Source organism: Drosophila innubila, chromosome X, assembly GCF_004354385.1.
Source record: "Drosophila innubila isolate TH190305 chromosome X, UK_Dinn_1.0, whole genome shotgun sequence".
In the NCBI taxonomy this organism is placed as follows: Eukaryota; Metazoa; Arthropoda; class Insecta; order Diptera; family Drosophilidae; genus Drosophila; species Drosophila innubila.
In genome coordinates, this window is record NC_047626.1 from 10349171 (window position 1) to 10370010 (window position 20840).

Below are 20840 nucleotides of genomic sequence, written 5' to 3' on the forward strand. Positions count from 1 at the left end.
ACCAGGACATAAAAAATATATTATTATATATTATTACATGTACAAGTCGAGCATGAGTATGAATGCGAGTCTGAGTCCGAGTATGAGTGTGAGTGTGAGTGTGAGTATGAGTACTCGTGCCACTCATATATGGGGCACACATAAACGCTTTATATGTGCAATTTGCCATATCGTATACACTCAAACACACACATACATATTTATTAGACATAAATGTTGCAACTGGGCTAACTGAAAAGCTACTGAAAAGAGGGGAACAGGACACGAAGGGAAAGACAGACGGCTGTAAACCAATTCATTTGCCATTTGCTGCAGTTGTGCTGAGTATATTTATTAAAATACTTAATGAAATTCAACAGAACATTGCACAAAATATTCATTTCATCAAATCACAAACAAAGTTGAAATTAATGAGCAGGCGAGTCGACAGATGCCTCAATCATTTGGCCGCCATTTTGTTTCTCTCTTTTCGTATGTATGTGCGTGTGTGTGTGTGTGTGTGCTTGCTGTATATGTAAATAAATCAACAATGCGCCAGTCGAGCGGCCATTAAACTTAAAAGCAAGCAATATATTTGTTTAAATAATTTTCGCAATTTGAAATGTAAATAAAATTATTAATTACATTTGTAGCACTAATTAAATAATTTGAAATGTAAATAAAAATATTAATTACATTTGTAGCACTAATTAAATAATTGCTTAGTGACAGCTAGTATTTTTAATAGTTCAATTACAAGTTATTTGAAGTACGCTTAGCTCAATTAAAACAAAATATATTGACAGATATTTCAAGTGTTTATATTCAGTTTAAGCAAATACTTTTAAAATAATATATCTATGGAATAAATGTTTAAGTTAATAGTTACATAATTATAATTATTGATATCAGTTCGGTAATAAATGCAATACAAATTTTAAATCAACGAGGCATTCATAAAGTTTATGTTAATGAATTTAAGTGAAAATGTTTGTTTATAAACTATCGAATGAGAAAGTTTAATCAAATATAGTTTATTAAATTTACTTTTAAAATAATATATCTATGTTATAAATGTTAAAGTCAAAAATTACATAGTTATATACATAATATGATTTTAGTTCGGTAATAAATGCAATAAAAATTTGAAATCAGCGAGGCATTCATAAAGTTTATGTAAAGTATCTAAATAGAACTGAAAATGTTTGTTTATAAACTATCGAATAAGAAAGTTAAACGCAAATTCTTAACTTTCTCTTCAAAATTTAAATTCATTGCCATTCATTTGAGTTTCGAATTGTAGATGAATATTTGGAAATAGATACAAAACGAATTCCAAGCACAACAAATAAGTCAATCAATCAGTCGCAATCAAGCATTAAAGCCTAAGCAAATTCAGCAAAAGAAATAGGTTAAACCGAAATCAAACCAAATTCGATTTGTTAGTCACCTCAAAAAAAAAAAAGTGGCATTCGATTTTGGTGCAGTTTGTTAAAAACCTATTGCTGAATTTGGTTTCGCATATTGTTAGTTGCAAACTGGGTTGATTTTAGGCCTCCAGAGTCTATAGACTTGATTTGCATTTGCTAAATGCATTTGCTGATGTTACAGTTTTTTGTTGTTGTGTTAGTTGTTGTTGTTGTTGTTGTTGTTGTAGCTGCCACTGTGGCAATGCATCAGGCCATTTAATAGCCTGTGCATCAGATGCTTTTGCCGCAGTTGCCTCCTGTTGATGATGTTGATGCAGTTGATGCAGTTGCTCCATTTGACTCTTGATGCCGCTCAGCGCTCGTGGGGAGCTTGTCAAAATAGAAAATGTTGTTATTTCTCCTCTTTTTGTTGTCGTTGTTGTTGTTGCTGTTTACTGTTGCTGTTTTAGCATTTATTTCGCTTGCGGCTTTTGTATATTTTGCTAGCGTTTCATGATGTTTACTGGCCAAATAAACTTTTCACACATCATCAGGAGAAACAATCAATGCCAGACAAGAACGGGCAGACAGAGAGGCAGCTGGGCAGCTGGACAGTTGGACAGATTGAGAGACTGAATGACTGAGAGACTGACAGACAGACGTTGAACATTTTTCGATTATAGCAAGCAGCTGTGCTAATTTCTGTTACAATGCAAATGAAAAACTAATTGTAGTTAGTGCTGACTTGGGCAGAGGAAAGCAACACACTCCCCCCTTCACCAAAAAAAATGCCTGTTCACTTTTCACTATTCACTGTACATTTTTCACTGTTCACTGTTCACCGTTCACTGTTCATTGGTAGCTGGTGGAACGTGCCAAGTGCTGGGCAACAAAATCAAAAGGTACATTGCACGATCAAGTGAGCAACTTCATAATGTTTTTAGGCCACTGACTTTACAATGACTCGACTGTCGACTGACGACAGGACAGGACAACAGCTAGTGTCGGGCAGCCAGGATTGTCGCATATGTCGACACACAAAGACAGGCCAGCAGATAGATAGACATATATATATAAAAATATATACAAGCAGACGGACAGACGGACAGACAGACAGACTGACAGACTGGCAGACTGGCAGACATAGGTAGTGGCAGGGCAGCCTTGTAAATAACAAAATTTCTTGTTATTGGTCACGTACGCCGAAGCAAGTGCCAAGTTGCCTCCTTGCACTTTTGGCTTTTGATTTAGCTCTAAAGAATTAATAAGTGAACGTTCTCAAGTACATTTATTAATAACATCACGTTGCGACAAGAGCCTTGCCTCTAACATATCTACCCTCTATTCAACATTCATCAAGCCGTAGATCCGACTTGGATCATACTCTTTTGCATTATCTACAACTATGTTACATGATTTAAATTGCGACAATATTACGTATACGCAAGCAGATGACTTTAGTTGGATTGACACATTCAATATGAGTGCATTCCAGCTTGAGTTATAGCAAAGTTATGTGAAAATGTATCTGCAACCAAAGATACAAACGTATCTAACATGTCACAAAGTTGAGCTGCATTACTCATGAAACACAATGCAGTTGATATGCATCTGACTGATAAATAGGTGAGATGCATACAAATGTATCTTTGTGCAATTTATAATGAGGACTCAAAGTTAAAGCTGCGTTGCAATCTCTACAATAGCCGTGTGACATAACAATGTAGCTATCTGTCATTGAACGCATGGCACAGAGCGATATCTATGAGATGGAATCGTGTTAGTCAGATACTCTTAGATGGCATTGGCTCAAAGGTAACTGTGAGATTGAAAAATGCCTTTGATGAAATCATATTAGCTGTATTAGGGTTGCAACAGTGTGTGTGAGATACAATTGTATCTGTGCATGTTATGAAAGTTCTCACACACACTTTATTCACTTTGCTTTCTCTAGAAAATTCTAAGGTAACAGATGCTAACAACCGATTATTAAATTTTAGACTGTTTATGAATGAATTACAGTTATATTCATTAGCTTTCAAAAAAAAAATCTTTTTGGCCGCGAAGAAAAAAGAAACAAGTTTTACAAAAATTTTAAGAAAATCCTCACCATGGAAAAAAAATGTTTTTTGGGGCCCCAAATCTATCAAAAAAGTGGGATTTGTTGGTGTAATAGCCAAAAAGTTCAAATTTGTTGCCTAGTGTTACTTGAGATATACAAATTAAAAGTGACAAACTTATTTCTGAGATTCATTTATTTTAAAAAATGAATCCATTTTACTTCATATTAACAAGAAATCATCAGAGGTCTGCAGAAGGTTCAATATCCAAAACCTTACCACCAAAAAAAAACTTGTTTTTGCGATGAATCAGAGAAAAATCTGTTTTTAATTGTTATAATTTTAACAATTTAAACTTCTTAGTTGTCTTTGTGTAGCAAAACGGATTATATTTAAGATTTATGCTCCTTTTTTCTATATACTTTTCTTTTAAAATAGGTTTAGTTCAGTTGAGTTGCCTATATAGAATATTTAATGCATATCTTTAAGATACAAAGTATATGCTCGAGATAAGCTTCTGGTTTGATATTCGATCAAATACTTTTGTGGTTCGCAACTAAAGTGAGGTCATAATTCTGTTTGGCTTTTGCCAACTGCTGTCGCAGTCGCTGCTTTTATTTACGACCCTGCAGGTCGTAAAGGTCACCGAAAATGGCAAACATTTTGAATGTTGAATAAGGCAACTGCGAGTACGAGTAAGAGCCTTAACCGAGTTGTGTGTTGACGGTGTTAATGCGCGCCTTGCTGCGTTTATGGCATTGTTTAAAGTGCAAATACGCGTGGCATTAGAATAAAAAGGAATAGGGTTGGGGAGACATGTAGACAGAGAGAGGGAGAGGGAGAGGTAGACAGCCATTGCGGTAAAGCCAAAGGCATTTCGCTTTCTTCTAGTTCAAGTGAAGCGTTAACAAATTCATTTAATGGCTCGTATAATGCCCATTTACGATGCTTTAAATATTTCCACAGAGTTAATTATGTTGAACGTTAAATAAACATCAATTAAAAAGTTGCTGCTAGCAAGTCCAACTGACTGACTGACTGACTGACTGACTGAATCGACTCGACTCGACTCGACTTATTTGGTGACTGTCTAACGATCAACGGGGCGTATGAGTAATGCTGCGTGTCAATTTTTTGTTGCCTATTGTAGTTGTCGTTGTTATTGTTGCCATGACAGCAATGTTCGTGCATTTTAAAGACTGAACGCTGAACACTGAAGACTGAAGACTGACGGACTGACGACTGACAAGCGGCAGCCGGCGACCGAATGAACGGCATGACAATAAATATTCATAGCGGGAAATCGTAAAACAAATCAAAAGTCATCAAAAAGTGCACTTTGCTCTAATTCCTTAGCGCTCCGTTTCTTTTTCTTTTTCTTTTTTTTCGGGCTCATTTTGGCAACGTTTCATGCTAAAATAATGTATTTTTGTTGCTGTTGTTGCTGTTGTTTTTTACTTTTGCCAGCTTTAGCTTCAGCTCTACGAGTATCCCCCATATTTTTGTTTGTGGGGCACTTTCATGACAAGTCATGGCATGACCCCAGAACCCAGAACCCAGAAATAAGTCAGGTAGAAAAACAACAGCTCCAGCTGAGTAGCAACAGCAACGTAGCAACAACAATTGTGCAGCCAAACTTATTAATAAACGTTATAGCTATGACGACAAAAATAGCAGCAACAACAACAACAAGGGCAAGAAAAACAACAACAACTTCGACGACAATAGAGCGAAATGAACTCGGTGCTGACTAAAAGTTGTGTCACTTCAGCCGACAGTGTCCAAATTGGCAAAGTTAGAACAAAAAGCCACAACAACAACAACAACCACAGCCACAGCAACAATCACAACAACAACAACAACAACAACAGCAATGGGCAATGGGCAACAACGAGCAACGAAGTCATAATTACAGAACTGTTTTCATAAAGCCGGCAAGCAACACAAAACAAAACCAACAACACCAACTCCTACAATAATAATAACAACCAACAACCAACAACGAACAACGCGTACAAGCAGCAACAACCAACAAGCAACAACAATCGAATTTTCCATATAACAGAGCACAGGCTAACAATGCACAGTGGCAACAAGCCGAACAAATTGTCAGCAAAAACTATGAGAAATTGCAGATGGATCGATAATTAACTGCGATTCAAACTATTCACTATTCAGTGAATTTCAAACTGCCAAGCGATTCGAATACAGTTCTTTTAGCAAATGTTTACAAACTGCAAACAATAATATCGTAGTTATTATTTATAGAGAGCGCTTTTTCTATACTATTGTGTCACTGTGTTTTCAAATTTTAAAATAAAATTAAAATAATACTGCCATCAATAAAGTATTTATTGATTTCTATTTCTATTCATTGCATTGCTTGTAGGATTTAAAATCATTCTTTAATTGCAATAATATTATTTTTGGTATTGGTATAATATTTGGGATATTAAATAATGAAGTAATAATTAGAAAATATATTATTTTTTAGTATTTGTAGAATTTTTGAAGTTTTATTAATGAAAAATTATGACTTAAAATCCAGGCTGCAAACCGATTCTGAACCGAACCTCGTGGAACCGGTTCTGTTCGGGTTTTCAAGCAGCCTGAACCGGATCATGAACTGAACCCTTGAAATTATTTATACAAATGAAAGGTTTGGTTCGAAAAAAAAAATAATTACCTAAATTTTATGGTTTTCTAATATTAAGCAATTATTTGAGACTTCGGATTAAAATAAGTCATATTTAAATCTTCAAATAAATTTAAACTATAATCATAATTTAATTTCTTAGAAAAAAAAAAAATTAATTAGTTCAAAATGTTGAGAAAAATGTAAAACAATAAAAATATTTTGTTAAATGAAATTGAACGAAGGTTCGAGCCCAAACTTTGGGTTCAGGGGGTATATAAACCAATCCGCGAACCGAACCGCTGTCTGGCTTTATGTTTCGAACCGCTGAATTGAACCTTTAAAATTTTTTTTGTGGTTTGCATCCTTGCTGAAAAGATTATTAAAAGTTGAAAATTGAGATATAAAATTTTGAATTTTCGAAAAACATAAGACAAATCAAATGCTAGCCAAGAGAAAAATATATTTGAACGAGTTGAATAAAATATGAATTCAAAATGGAAAAAAAACTAAAGAATTTTTACAATTAGCAATACGAAATTCATAGCAAACGAAGCTATTTTCAACCAATTCGGCAATAAGTGTTGCAGTCAAATTTAAAATAGACTTGAAATGTGAAAATTTTAATGAGCTGTGCGGTGTTTATTCGACGAGTATTTTCATCCAGGTGTCAGGTGAAACCCCAATTGGAATTGCGTGGGCGTAATTGGAACTTTGTTGGTGAACTACAACCCGTTAACTGCTGCGGCTGACAGTTAACTGGTTTAGTCGATGCTTTTCAGCCCGCGGCCGGTAAACAATTTCCAATTAACAATCGATTCGAAACATGCAAATCGTCACAGCTGCTGCTGGCTTTCTGTTTGCTTTTGTTTATATTTTAGGTTTGGGTTTGAGTTTGGGTTTGAGTTTAGGATTGGGAGTTGGGAATTGGGAATTGGGAGTGGAGTTTGAACTAGGGTTTGTTTATTTAAGCCTGCATGTGAACGATATTATGAAAATGAAATTAGTTTAATCATTAAATATTCATTAGCTGGGGCCATTGTAATTTGCATAAATTGAATTGTTTGTTAAATTGTTACATTTTCAACGCCCTGCCATAATGGATTGTGCTTAGTTGTTGTCGTCGTTGAGGGGGTGCTGAGGTTTCTGACACTCTGTTCTGTTGTTTCAACGCTTTTGAGGTTGGGTCTCGTCTCGTGTTGACTCGACCATCAAACATAATAACAACAGAAGCGTTTGTGGACAATAACAATAATAATAAAATGAATTAAATATGACCGCAATGTGATTAAAATCCACAAATTGTCGCGTACCACACAATTTTCTCAATCTTTTCTCAAATTGAATTTGAAATGAGGCAAAAACCCGCTCACAAAGTGCTTGAAAATTGCCAAAAAAAAAAGGAAAAAAAAGAAAACATTTTAAATAAAAGAAAAATAAAATAAAATAATATAATTCACACATTTTCTTTGTTTTCTCTCTCTTTTATTCATTGCAGGTAAGCAAAGAGACTCCGCAACATTTCTGCATACAAATGCGAATACGAGTAAGTGAATAATACGATTTTCTTATTGATTAAATTTCGCATACTTTTACTCAGGCAGTTTATACATATCTGTGTGTGTGTGTGTGTGTGTGCATTTCCCCTGACAGCAGCGTGTGTGAGTGTGAGTGTGTGTGTGTGAGAGAAATGTGCCGATAAATTTCGACAGACAGCAGAATATTTAACTGCAGCATTTGCTGTACTGCCAAATGATAATCTAAAGTATTTGCTATTTTTTCAAAGTGTTTGCAACATGAAATACTTGCCAGGTGTTTTCAAATAGTTCCAATGAAATACCCCTAGAGATTGTTTGAGATTAGATAAAAATGAATTTCGAATTGCAATTGGGCAATTGATTTATTTGCCACAAAATGTGATAGGAGTTTATTTTAAAATGTGCATCCAAACATTGTCGTAGCTTAAAATTTTAGCTTCAAAATGATTTGGAATTGAGCCAATAGAAAAACAATAATAATAATTTTACAGTCAAATTTGTCTATATTTAACTTGATATTAAAATCTCCACATTTCGGCCAATAAGAATGCAGAAGACAAAGAAGTCATTGTGGAGGAATTTCTCTTGTGAAAACCCGATAAAATTACTAGTTGAATAATTAAGATGTCTTTTGTTTTTGAATACCTGATTTTGTTCATTTTTTTGTGCTTTATTTGTTTGTTTTTGGTGCTATTATAGAGGTCACTCTATGAATGTAGTGAAGTGTAAAGTTTGAGTGTGTTAATAATTATAAAATGCTGAACATATTCATTAGTTATGGCTTTTCACAATAATCTGCAATTAATTGAACGCTGTTGTTCACACTCAACTGTTCTTTGGTATTTTAAGAAGACAATTGATAGGTGCTATGCTTACGTACATACACACAATCGCACACACTTATTCAGAGAGACGGAAAGACAGCCGGACAGACGGACAGACAGACGTTGTGCGCTATTGAAGCGACCGCATATGCATTTTATGTGGCGCACGTAAGTATGCTATACTTTTGTTTATCTGCCAGTCACGCACACGCACACAAACACAAAGGGTGCTCACACACACACACACACACACACACACACGCGCTGAGAGACAGACACAGATGCTATGCTTTCAACTCTGATCCCAAACACGTAAAATAGTTTTGATACCCATTTAATAAAAATGCTATCTACTACATATGTATATGTATTTTTCTCTTGGACCAAATACCCCGTACCCCTCTCCCTCCCTACCACCCTCTGTATGCCTCGCTTGCAGCACCTGCCACCTCATCCCTGTTGCCTTGTGCTCGTTTTGTCATTTATATTGTTAGCCCCACCCGGGGCCATGCCTACCTGCCACTTCAACCCCTCGACCCCTCGACCCCTCGACCCCACGACTCTCGAGTCTCTGACTCTCTGCGGCAACACTTTTCAGCACGCTGCGTCAAAGCCGGAAAGTGAAAAATCCCAAACGGAAATACATTCATTTGCTTGTTTTACTTTTCCAATTCCAACGCCGGAGGTTTCTATCTTCTTGGCACATTTATCGGGCCGATAGAGAGAGCGAGAGAGAGAGGGAGAGAGAGAGAGCGACTGGTCATGGGCGTTGCCATGGGGCAACTGTAGCTGCTGTAGCTTCGTGCCGCAGTCACGTTTAAAACATTAAAGTTAGATTTATGACTCTTCGGGTTATAAAATGACTTTAGATTGATTCCCGTCACATGATGACAGTTTTTCGTTTTTCATTCAGTTCAAGGCAGCTCCAACTCTCTCCCTCTCTCTCTCTCTCTCTCTCTGTCTCTCTCTGTGCTGTAGCTGTCTCTTGTCTGTCTGTTTGTGTATTCCCCAACAAGGACATGCCTACGGGCAGGACACGACGCCCAAGTCATGGGCACCACATGTAGACAATGAATTTTTAAGTTGTTTATAAGTTGAGACCTGTCTTCTTCTTCTTCTTCTGCTTCTTCTTCGCATGCTCGAGGCATTCCTTGACTAACCATTGCCATCCATTTGAGCTTTAGTTGAACTTCATTTGAAGCATTAATTTTAGTGGCGCATCAATTTGAAACCACTTGAAATTTGACAAATTGTGTCGCACCAACTAAATTGACATACACTTAATCCAATGCAGAGAGAGAGAGAGAGAGAAAGACCGCAAATAGAACGAGTGCATTCACATTTCATTCACTCATTCACTCACTCATTCGTTCATTCGTTCATTTCCATTTTGGCGTTATCAAAGGCAATTTTTAATTAGTCGCTGCTGATTGATGGCGCTGATAAAGAAATGTCATGACAGCAGCTGAATTTCCGTTTTCCATCTATACAATGCGTTCCACGCCGCAGTCCCCCCGCTCATCCACAGAGGGCGCCACATTGCAAATGCGCTCACTAAATGGCTAAACGGGAAAGAGAGAGAGAGAGAGAAAATTGCGAAAATGGGAAAATGGGGCGCGTTCATTAGCGTGTCGTCCAGAACCGCAGCGTCTGACAAAAGGAAGCTGGGCGCGATAGAATTATCAAACATGGCCGCAATGACTATAAGGTAAGAGCCAAGGGGATGGGGCTGGAAGTGGGCATGGTTTCAAATGGGATCGGAATGGGATCGGTTCGGTATGGTTGGGTTTGGTTCGGTTTGGTTAGGTTTGGTTGGGTTTGGTTCGTTCTACGCTTACGTGCCACCGCACACATTGTGGCAATGTGGATTGGGACTGCGAAGCGGGAGAGAGAGAGAGAGAGAGGTAGAGAGAGGGAAATGGTTGCTTGCAGATATCAAGCGCTAATTACGTGGTCATTAATTGCGCTAATTATTTTTCATTTTCTGCGCTTCATTTTTATGCTGCTCCGTTCTGTTTCTATGCCTCAACCATGCTACCTCCCTTGCCACTTGCCACTTGCCACTTGCCACTTACCGTGCACCTCTCTCTTGACTCGGCCCACTTCACGTTTCATTTTCATTTTCAATTTCATACATTTCATTTTGCGTCATTTGCATGTCGCATTTGAATTCCTTCAGTCCCAGTTGTCTCTACATTTGCGCCACTGTATCTCCTTGACTTCTCCAGTTATATCTCCAGTTTCGCAGCGACTCTCAAAGCTTGTTACTCTCTTACTATGTGCTGAACTCTGAGCTTAGTTTTGTGTTTTCTTTTGACTAGACACCCTTTAATACACTTGGCTTAAACTTCTTTTAAAAAGATGAGAGATTTTTTTAATAATAATTTAATTTTTAAGCTGATTTATATTTATCATTTTTCTGTTTCCTTTAATTTCTACTTATTTATTTTTTATACAATATTTCTTTTTACTTATAATTTGTAATCTCGTTACTTATACAACTATTATTCAAGTGATTTTTATAGGGTATTTCCACTTCGTTGCTCTTTTCTATGCTCTTTGACAACTTTAGCCGCTGAGTGTTTTTTTTTCATTACGTTCATTTTCTTATGCACATTTCTGTAATAAGAAAATGCGCATTAGGTAATTTTCCTGTCTATTTGCACTATTCGCAATTTGTTCACAACGATGGTGCTCAGAGCAGAAGCTGGAAGAGCAGAAGCTGGAAGAGCTGGAGATGGAAGACGGGAGATGGAAGATGTGCTGGGTGCTGGTTGGATTCACTATTGACTAGGGACGACATGGCATGGTATAGGGGTTGGGGGTTGAGGGTTGAGGGTTGGGGATGGTGCGACACTCATAAACCGCAAGTGACCGACATTTTGTGTCGTCGTCGTCGTCGTTGTTGTTGTCGACCAGAAATGAAAATGGCTAAAACTGTGCCAACGGAAAGATGAACACACAGTGCGAGCACTCCGCTGGGGTGGAACTTGAGTGGCAGAGGGATGAGAGGAAAGTGGAAAGGGGAGAGGGGAGAGGGAAATAAAAAAGGGGGGCTGTCGGTGTCACAGATAATTTGATGAAAATGACGCTGCTCTATATTACACTTTGCGCTAATTGAAATTTTCATCAACAGCAACCGACAACTGTCACATCTAATATTTTTTAATTTTTTACTTTTATCTCTGTTAGCATTAGCACATTGCATTATGGGCGGCCACGCCCACAAGCAAAGAAGGCAACTGATTGCCAAAGTGGTCTAAATATTAGTCATAAAAGGAACACACTGTAAGTCTTCAAAAAGAATCAGAGTAAAAATCATTCAAGTGTAAATAATTAAGTGCAGGAACATTCATTGACAATTATTAAATAAAATTATGAAAAAGAGATTAATAAATTAAAGAAAACAGAAAAGATTTATAGTGAAAATCATTTGAGTGTAGATAATTAAGAACAGGTGCATTTATAGTTAAAGCGAAGTCAATTTACTAATTTGTGAAGAATTCAATTATATTTAAAGTGTAAATAAATAAGAGCAAGAACATTCATTAACAATCTTCTGATTTAAATCTGTATAAATAAAATTAAGAAGAAGGAATTAATGAAAAAAGGTTTCAGAAAAAAGATTCATAGTGAAAATCATTTGAGTGTAGATAATTAAAAGCAGGTGCATTTATAGTTAAAGCAAAGTCAATTTATAAATTTGTAAAGAATTAAGTTATATTCGTCAAATAGAAACATAAAAATAATAAAGAATTTGGAATATTTACATAGAATAATTAGCAAAACTGAATAAAAACTGAATGCAATTTATTTCAGAAAATACTTTTAATTATTTTCAGCAACATTTGATTTTTATTTGAGCATTAAGCTTGATAAACTAGTTAATTATATGCCATGCTAATTTAATTTTTAATGAGTCCAATTTGATGTGCATCATAAACACTTGGCAAGTAACTTAATGTTTTGGTTAAAGTTTATTTTATTATTTTTGAATTGCTTGGCAGATTCTTAAATGGTTTTTTTGAGTGAAATTTTTGGAATGCTTCTGATAGTTTGCAATTCAATTTACGCAGCTGGAGCGATATAGTTTAAAGCTTGTTTGCTTGGTCAGAATGTTTGGCACTTAGTTCGCTCTCTCTGTCTCTCTCTCTCTCTCTCTCTCTCTCTGTCTGTGTGTGTGTCACTCTCTCAGAGTCTGACCATAAAACTGTTTGAAAATTTTGAACGGCTTGCACAAAACTTCAAATTACTTAATCAAAAAATGTTTGCCAGGCAAAGTCAGAAAGCAAGAGAGAGAGAGAGAGAGAGGGAGGGTGAGAAAGAGACAGGGAGTCGGACTTGAATTTGCAGTTTGCTGGCCATAGAAGTTGAAAGCAAATATGGCGGCGCATGTTGACACAACACGCCCCCAAAAAAGCAGTCATTGTGCCACCGTGCCACCGTGCCACAGTGCCACACTTTCACCCAGGCAACTCCGCCCTGGGAGGGATTTGTTATTGCCCCATGCGGGCAGCCATTAGCAGTTGTTGCTGAGCGAAAAGGCTGATTATGATTTATGCCACGACAGTTCGACTGTCGACTGTCGACTGTTACCAACGTGAAAGGGTATTGGCAGAGAGAAGGGGTGGGGGGTCAGGGGTCAGGGATTGCGGAAAGTAACATAATCTGAGCTATTTTTAAAAGAACAGACAAAGCTTGCAATGTGTCCTGGACGGCGGCACGTATCTAATTTATGCCATCTAACAAAATGCAAACAACAACAACAAAAGAGACCAGCACAAAACTTTTCACAGTTGCCCAGGCCATGTGCGACATATGTGTGTGTGTGTGTGCGTGTATATGTGTGTGAGAGTGTAGTTATTTGAGTATCTGAGTGTTGCGTGATTTTGCTATCTATAAAACGTTTTTCTGCCAAGTGCCTTGTCCAACTTTGTTTTCGCTTTGTCTTCGCCTCAACTTTTGGCGAACAAAAATGTCTCGGGATTGCTTTATGAATTGTATCTTTTACGGGTTTTTGGCTCACATCTACAAATACATCTACATCTACATATACATATATACGGCCATTGTCTGGGAAGGTCTTCATGTTCTTATTGACGGCCGTAAATAGCCAGATATCATTGTTTATCTATGTATTGTGAGAGTGTGTGTGTGTGTGAGTGTGTCTTGATATTAAATACATATAAATATGTGCGTATACATACATATAAGCGATTTGCCTTGAAGCAACAAACAGAATGAAGACATAAATGGACAGTTGAAAATTATTGCAGAGAATGGAAGAGCAAAAAACTCCAAAATGGGATAAGCAGACGCCATGACAAGACAGATTGAGCCCCGTCGACTCCCGTCGTTCTCCTCATTCCATTCTCCATTCTCCTCACTCTCCTGATCGTCCTCATGGACGTCATCGTCGTTACGAAAGTGTTACGCTTCAATGTCCTTTATATACATATAACACATACAGACATGCGAGTAGAACTGTATATATTATGTATACCCTGTAACTATCAAATGGGTGAAAAGAGTTCCAAACTAGTCGTTTGACTATAATAATATAATAATATAATTCTCTATCTATTTTAACTCAATTAAAAGTAATATTTTGATAATAAAATGTTGAAAACATACTTCAGATTACAAATTACTCAAATATGTAAATATTAAGAAAAAATGTGCTATGTATTAAATCAGATTACAGGGTAACTTTAAGCCAGTACGAAAATACTCTTGATTGCTTAGAGTTTTTTTTTTTTATTTATTTATTTTTTTTTTTACTTGTATTTTTGTTATTTTTATTTGGTTTGTAAAGTTGGAGAGCAGCGCCTATGACAGACGAGGCGTGTAATTTGAAACTTGGCACTCGATGTGCAGCAGCAACTACCGAAAAAACTAACGCCAGACATGGCCAAATATGAAGATGGAGATGTAGAAGAAGAAGAAGATGCCAATGGCAGCGGGGAGTCGAAGCCAGTCAAAACATTTCCAGCGCACTCAAGTGTAAATAAATATGTTAAAGTCAAAGTGACCCAACTTGAATATTGCTATCGTTATTTCTCTACGACAACAGCAACAGCAACAACAACAACAACAACAACAACAACAGCAACAACAATAACTGCAAAATGGGCCGCAGCTGCATTTGCTTTATTTAATATGCAACTCATGATGCTAATGTGCAATAATTTTGTTGATTTTATGACTCTCGGGTCTGCTAGTTGTCAGCCTTCGGGAACTTCTGTTTTATTTTATCGCTCGATCGCCCAAAGATTTGTGCCACCATTAAATCAGCTAAGCGGGCAGAAAATGCTGCAGGCTTCTTGAGCATAGCAAAAAAATTAAATTAAAATGATTGTTGTATAGCTTAAACAATTTTTTTTTTTACATTTCTGGTATATATTTATTTAAAAAGTTTTAAAGACCATTAAAGATTGCAATATCTTTAAATTGGATTATTGTTAATTATCAAACTTAAACAAATTATCAAACTCTTAGCTTAGGATTATTTTACAAGCACGATAAATTTGCATAAATATTTTTGAAAAAAAAAAAAAAAATATAAGCCTTATTAATCCCCGTTAAAAATTAAAATTTGTTTAATTTGTTGTTAGAATCAATTTGCGAAGAAAATGTTTATTGAAATTAATCATAGTTATTTTAAATTTTTATAAATTTTTGCGCTAATTTGAAGCAGTTTTTAACGTCTTTCGAATTGGAGTTGAGCTGCTGCTCCAATAAGTATGCTATAAATTTGACATGCAGCGAAGTTGCGACATCTTCGACATGTTCAACGGTACTTAACACCATTTTCAATATACGCAAGCTGTCACAACACTTGTCCACAATCACAAATACATGCATAGATACTACTGTGTGTGTGTGTGTGTGTGTGTGTGAGTGAAGTGCTTGTAAATATTATTTGACAACATTTTGGCTCTGACTCCAATTGGTCGCTTGGTGACCGCAAAAGCTGAACTACAGCTGCTATCCAGCTCCAAGTGCAGTTGCAATCTCTCTCTATCTGTGTGTGTGTGTCTGTGTGTGTGTGTGTGTGTACTTAGTGTGTGTGTGCTTAAGCACGTGTCAAGTGGCCGCCATTGTCGTTGTTGAAGTCAGCCGCCATTTCCATTTCCATTCCCATTCCCATTGCCATTGCCATTGCCATCGTGCATTCCCAATCCTATACCAATTCCCATTCCATTGCCATGTCCATGTCCAAGTCAAGTTGCATGTGTGTTGCATGTGTGTCGCTGTCTGTCAGCTTCGTTCTGCATTTTACATTTTGCATTTTGCACTTTGCATTTCGCGTTCGCTTGCATTAATCAAAATGTTGAATAAGAAATGAAATTGATTTCCGCAAAAGCAAATGTGCGATATTATTTAATTTTTTGATTTGCTGGCAAAACGGGAAACGTTTCTCATTTTTTATTCGCTGCAAAAAAGAAAAATAAAAAAAATAGTTAAAGGGGCAGCAGCTGCAACAACAACAACGACAACAACAACGTTATCAACAGCAAGAAAAAATTGCATGAATTTCAACGAGCAGCAGGCAACATCATTTATCTGAATCTGAATTGGCAGCGGGTGTGTTCCGGGTGTGTGCTATTGCCCGGGTTCTATATACATACATACATACACTGAAAAAAAAGACCAAGTTCTAAAATCAAGAACATTCATCTTAAATATTTTATTCTTAAAATAAGATTATTTTAAGACCAAAACAGAATAAAATATCAATAAATCAAAATTTAAAAATAAAAAAAATTTATAAATATAAAAAATAAATTTCATTTATTTTATTGTTTGATTTTAATTTTAAGAACATTTATTCTTAAAATAAGAACTTGATGTGTTCTCTTAATTCAAGAATTTGATGTTCTCGACGCATTTTTTAGACCAAAAATCTTAGTTCTGAGACCAAAATCTTGATTTTAGAACATTTTTTTTATCAGTGTACACACACACACATATGTAGTCCGTAACAGTTGCAAAACTTTGGAAATGGAAACCAATTGCATTACGACATGGTTCACAAGCTGAAACGAGGTCCAACCAAATGTAAACTCTTTCAAAGTAATTGAATATTTTTCAGATGATTTTTAAATGTCGACTTTTGAATCGTTTTCATTTCGAAATGCCAACCACTTGGAAACGCTGCATTTTCCATATGATTTTTCAAGTAGCTCAGAGGTGTAGTTCCATTAACAATTCGCTAAAAGAGTTGAAATCATCAGCATTTTAGTTAACGTTTAGCTAAGCTAGCAAAAAAAAATTAATTTAATTTAAGAGAAATATGACTTTGCTAAAAAATCAGAAAACGATTAACTGAATAAATTCTAAAATTATTTTTATTTTAAATATTATTTAAACTTTATTGATAAGCTGTAAACGAATAAAGAACAAAAATATTAAATTTTCATCAGGGACCGTAATCATTATAAGGTATTTTATAAAAATTACTTGGTAATGATTATATTTTAATTTTTGAGGTTTTTCTTCAATGATAATTATTATTTTTGAGAAATTTAATAAAACTTATACTGGGGATTAACTTTGTAATTTCTTTATAAGGGTATGCAATAATATTGGCGAAAAGTCGTATACAGAATTCGTAAATTGCTGTTGAGTTTTATTTTGATCAAAAAAAATAAAAATCATTTTTGATCACCATTTTTGATTATTATTTTTTTTTTTGATCAAAAATAATGTTTATTTTTGATTTTTTTTTTTTTTTGATAAAAAAAAAGATTATTTTTTTTTTTTTTTTTTATTCGAAAATAATGATTATGGTGTAAGTTTCATTATATTACTCAAAAATAATGATTATCATTGAACGAAATATGTAAAAAATCAATATTTTAAAAATCATGGCCGAAATGCAGAGATTTGAAAATTATAAAGATTTTGGTGTGATAATTTTTTTCTAGGACAATTATAAGTTGGTGTTTTTTTTAATTAAAAAAAAAATTAATCATTTTTTACGGTTCCTGATTTTCATATCAAATATAAATTAAATTTAAATTTTGTTTAATTAACAAATAATTAGATATTGAGTATATACAAATAAATATTATACATTATTCGTCGGTATTGATTTAAAAATTATATTTATTGTCAAATATTAACAGTAGCAAATATTACACTTAGGTTCGTTTAGTTATGTTTTATTTAAAAGGGTTGCTCGCTTCAATTCTGAAGTGTTGACTTGTCGCAGTACAACAACAACAAAAAGCACATGGACTGAGAACTGTGACCTGTGAACTGTGAACTGCGATGCCACTTTAATTGATTGCCAGCTTAGTGTCCTGTCGTGCTCCTTTTTGCAGTCGAATGCATTGATTGGCAATTTTAGCAGTTCCGACGATTCCATTCCAGCATCTGGCCAACTCGACTCAAGTGCAACGCCGTCCATTATGAGAATTTTATTTGGCCAAAAAAAAAAAAAAAAAAAAAACAGAAGAAAGGGATTATGAGGTGGAGGAGAAGGAGTGGGAGTGGGAGTGGGAGAAGAAATGCTTTTATCGGGAATCTGGTGTCGTGTAGAGTTGGTCAAGTGTGCGGTTTTTGGCAATGCGCTAATTAAAAGGCCAGCAAAAATGTGCTAGGGAATAGTTGAGCTGGTAGAGACTCTGAATTGGCTTAAACTCAGGACTCTCTAGTGTGAATAGGTGGAAGGTTGGGTGGGTGGAAGATTGGAGTGTTGGCTAAGCAATTTGAACCCCACCACTTATTAACTTGCCATAAATTATGGCGTTAAGAATGAAAAGAAACCAAAGCAAACGAAACGAAACGAGACGAAACGAGACGAAACGAAACGAAACGGAAAAGCCAAGGAGCATTTTCAGAATTTCAGGTCGTTGGACGCTGATAGCTGTGCGGCTTCCTTTAGCCTGGTTTTCATCTTGTTGCCGTTGTTGTTGTTGTTGTTGTTGTTGTTGCCGCTGTTATCTACAATGCTCTGCGCATTAGCAGCTCCAAAGTGTGCAGAGAGCATTGCAAAGCTTTTTCTGTAATTGCTGTGAGCTGTGAGCTGGAGAGCTGAGAGTTGAGAGCTGCATCCAGAGTAGGAGAAATCCCTGGCGAGAAACGCAGGAAGTGTTCCTCTGTTGCCTTCTTCTTACGCATCAGTTTCCTGTTCACACACACGACTTTATGTGTGTGTCAGTGTGTGTGTGTGTGTATGGGTGTGTGTACAACTGACTTTGCCTGCCTGACTGACTGCCATTACCATTACCCGCATCAGCACGCGTAAACTTCGTTTCCACCAAAAAAAAAAAAAGGAAAAAAAACGAAGAGGAAAAACTACAAGAGAAGAAAGCTGCAGAAAAAGCGAAAAGGTGGCAACAGAACGGTAATGGGAAGGGGAAGGGAAATGGCAAGAAGTTCAAGCGGCCAGAATCAGCAGAAACTGAACTGATTCTGAAGCCGTAGCCAAAGCCGCATCAGTCAGTTGCATGCCCCTTCCCTGGTGTGCTGCCTCCTGCGTCCTGCGTCCCTGGCTGCTAGCTGCTGTCTCCCAACTGGAACCCAGAACGGAAAGAGAAGTCATTTCTTTTAAGCTCAGCACAGGGCACTTTTCATGTTCCTTCGTCGACTCCTCCTCGCAGTCCTCCTCCTCCTCCTCCTGCTCCTCCTGCTCCTCCTCCTGCTCCTCCTGCTCCTCATGCTCCTCCTGCTCCTCCTGCTCCTCCTGCTCCTGCTCCTCCTCCTCCTCTTCGACTGCCTGTGAATCTCATTCGGACTCTGACCAAGTGCAGGCTCAGCAGAGTGAACTGAATATGAGTGTCTGAGATGCTGATGCACTTGTGCCAGAGTGTAAAGCAGAAAACATGATACTCAATTAGTTGCAACTTGCGAGTCCTTACTCTGCCACTTCAGATGGAATATTGCATTTGATTCAATTCCAGAATGCAAGCCACGATTTTTATTTGCTGCTCAAACAAAAAACGAATTCAACATGTTATGTTATATTGACTTTGACAAGTTAGTAACGGCAATTTAATGACTTTTGATTTTGTTAATGAGCACAATTCTGTTTCATTACCTTTCACACATCATCTCTCTCTCTCTCTCTCTCTCTCTCTCTCTCTCTCTCTCTCTCTCTCTCTTTCTCTCTTTAGCTTGTGGAATTCCGCATTTGCTGCAATTGCTTTTGTCTTTAATTTGACGCTTTCTTTCAACTGCTGCTGTCATTTTCTGTATATCTAATTTGAGCAGCGCATTTCATGTTTTTATTACTTTCATATCCTTTGCGAGTTTCTTCTTGTTATTTATTTATTTATGTCTATATGTAACATACACTTACCTACTTACTGACAGCTGAAACACATACCTCCCACTGCCACTCCCCTATCCCCTATCTCGTCGTCCTCATTCTGCTTTGCTCCAACTTGGTTTGCTTTCATTTGGTTTCATTTCATCTCATGCCAACTTACCTACACTCTGAAGTGTAGAGCTGGGCAACTGGGGAACGAGGGGAATAGGGGGAATAGGGAAAACTGGGGAACGAGGAACGGGAAAGTCCACGGCTTCAACCCAGAAAAGCCGAGCGCAATTCTAATGGGAATTTAAAATTTTTCACCATAAAGATGTTGCTTTTGCCTCTGCCCCTCATCATGCAACAACTTTGCTTCACTCCAGTTCCTGTCCAGTTCTTGTTTCTTGCATAAAATGAAATTGTATTGCATTCATTTTGTTTTTGCTTCATCTTCTTCTGTGTTTTTTTTTTTTTGTTTTTTTCACATTACGTCTGTTGCCGCTGCTTTATGGCTGGACACAGAAATTGCTGCCTCAGCAACAGCAACAGCAGCAACAGCAGCAACAGCAACAGCAGCAACTACTCCACTTTGAAACGGGTTCTGTCTTGGGCTTTGCTTTTTATGCCAGTTTCATGTCGCTGGATTCACTACTCCTCCAATTCCCTACTTCCCCACTTCCCTCCTCCTACAACTCAACTCGCGGAACACAATAGAAAATCGCAATTCGTATTTTTAGAGCAGCAGCAACATGAAAATTTATGATACATTTGCCGCTTCGCATTCTATCGCATCGCAGAAAATAGTGAGGGAGAAAGAGGCTAGAGTAAAGTGGAAAGGGCAAGGGAAAGGAAAAAGAAGGGAAAGACTCTTAACTCGTTTGTGTTATGGCCAGGGTTGCTTTCAAATAATTCGACTTGAATAAAATGTGGATAATTGTAATGGAATTTTGTATTAGATTTTCAGTAAGCATGCTTGCACAATGGCTGCCCAACAGTTGCCCAACTGTTGTTGACTTTTGCTCCCACTTCGCGAACATCTTCATTTCGATTACTTAAGCCAAGCAATCAAAATAATAAAATTTCCCAAGTAGCCGAAAGCACAGCTAAGCGCAAACATAAACAAATTTACAACGCA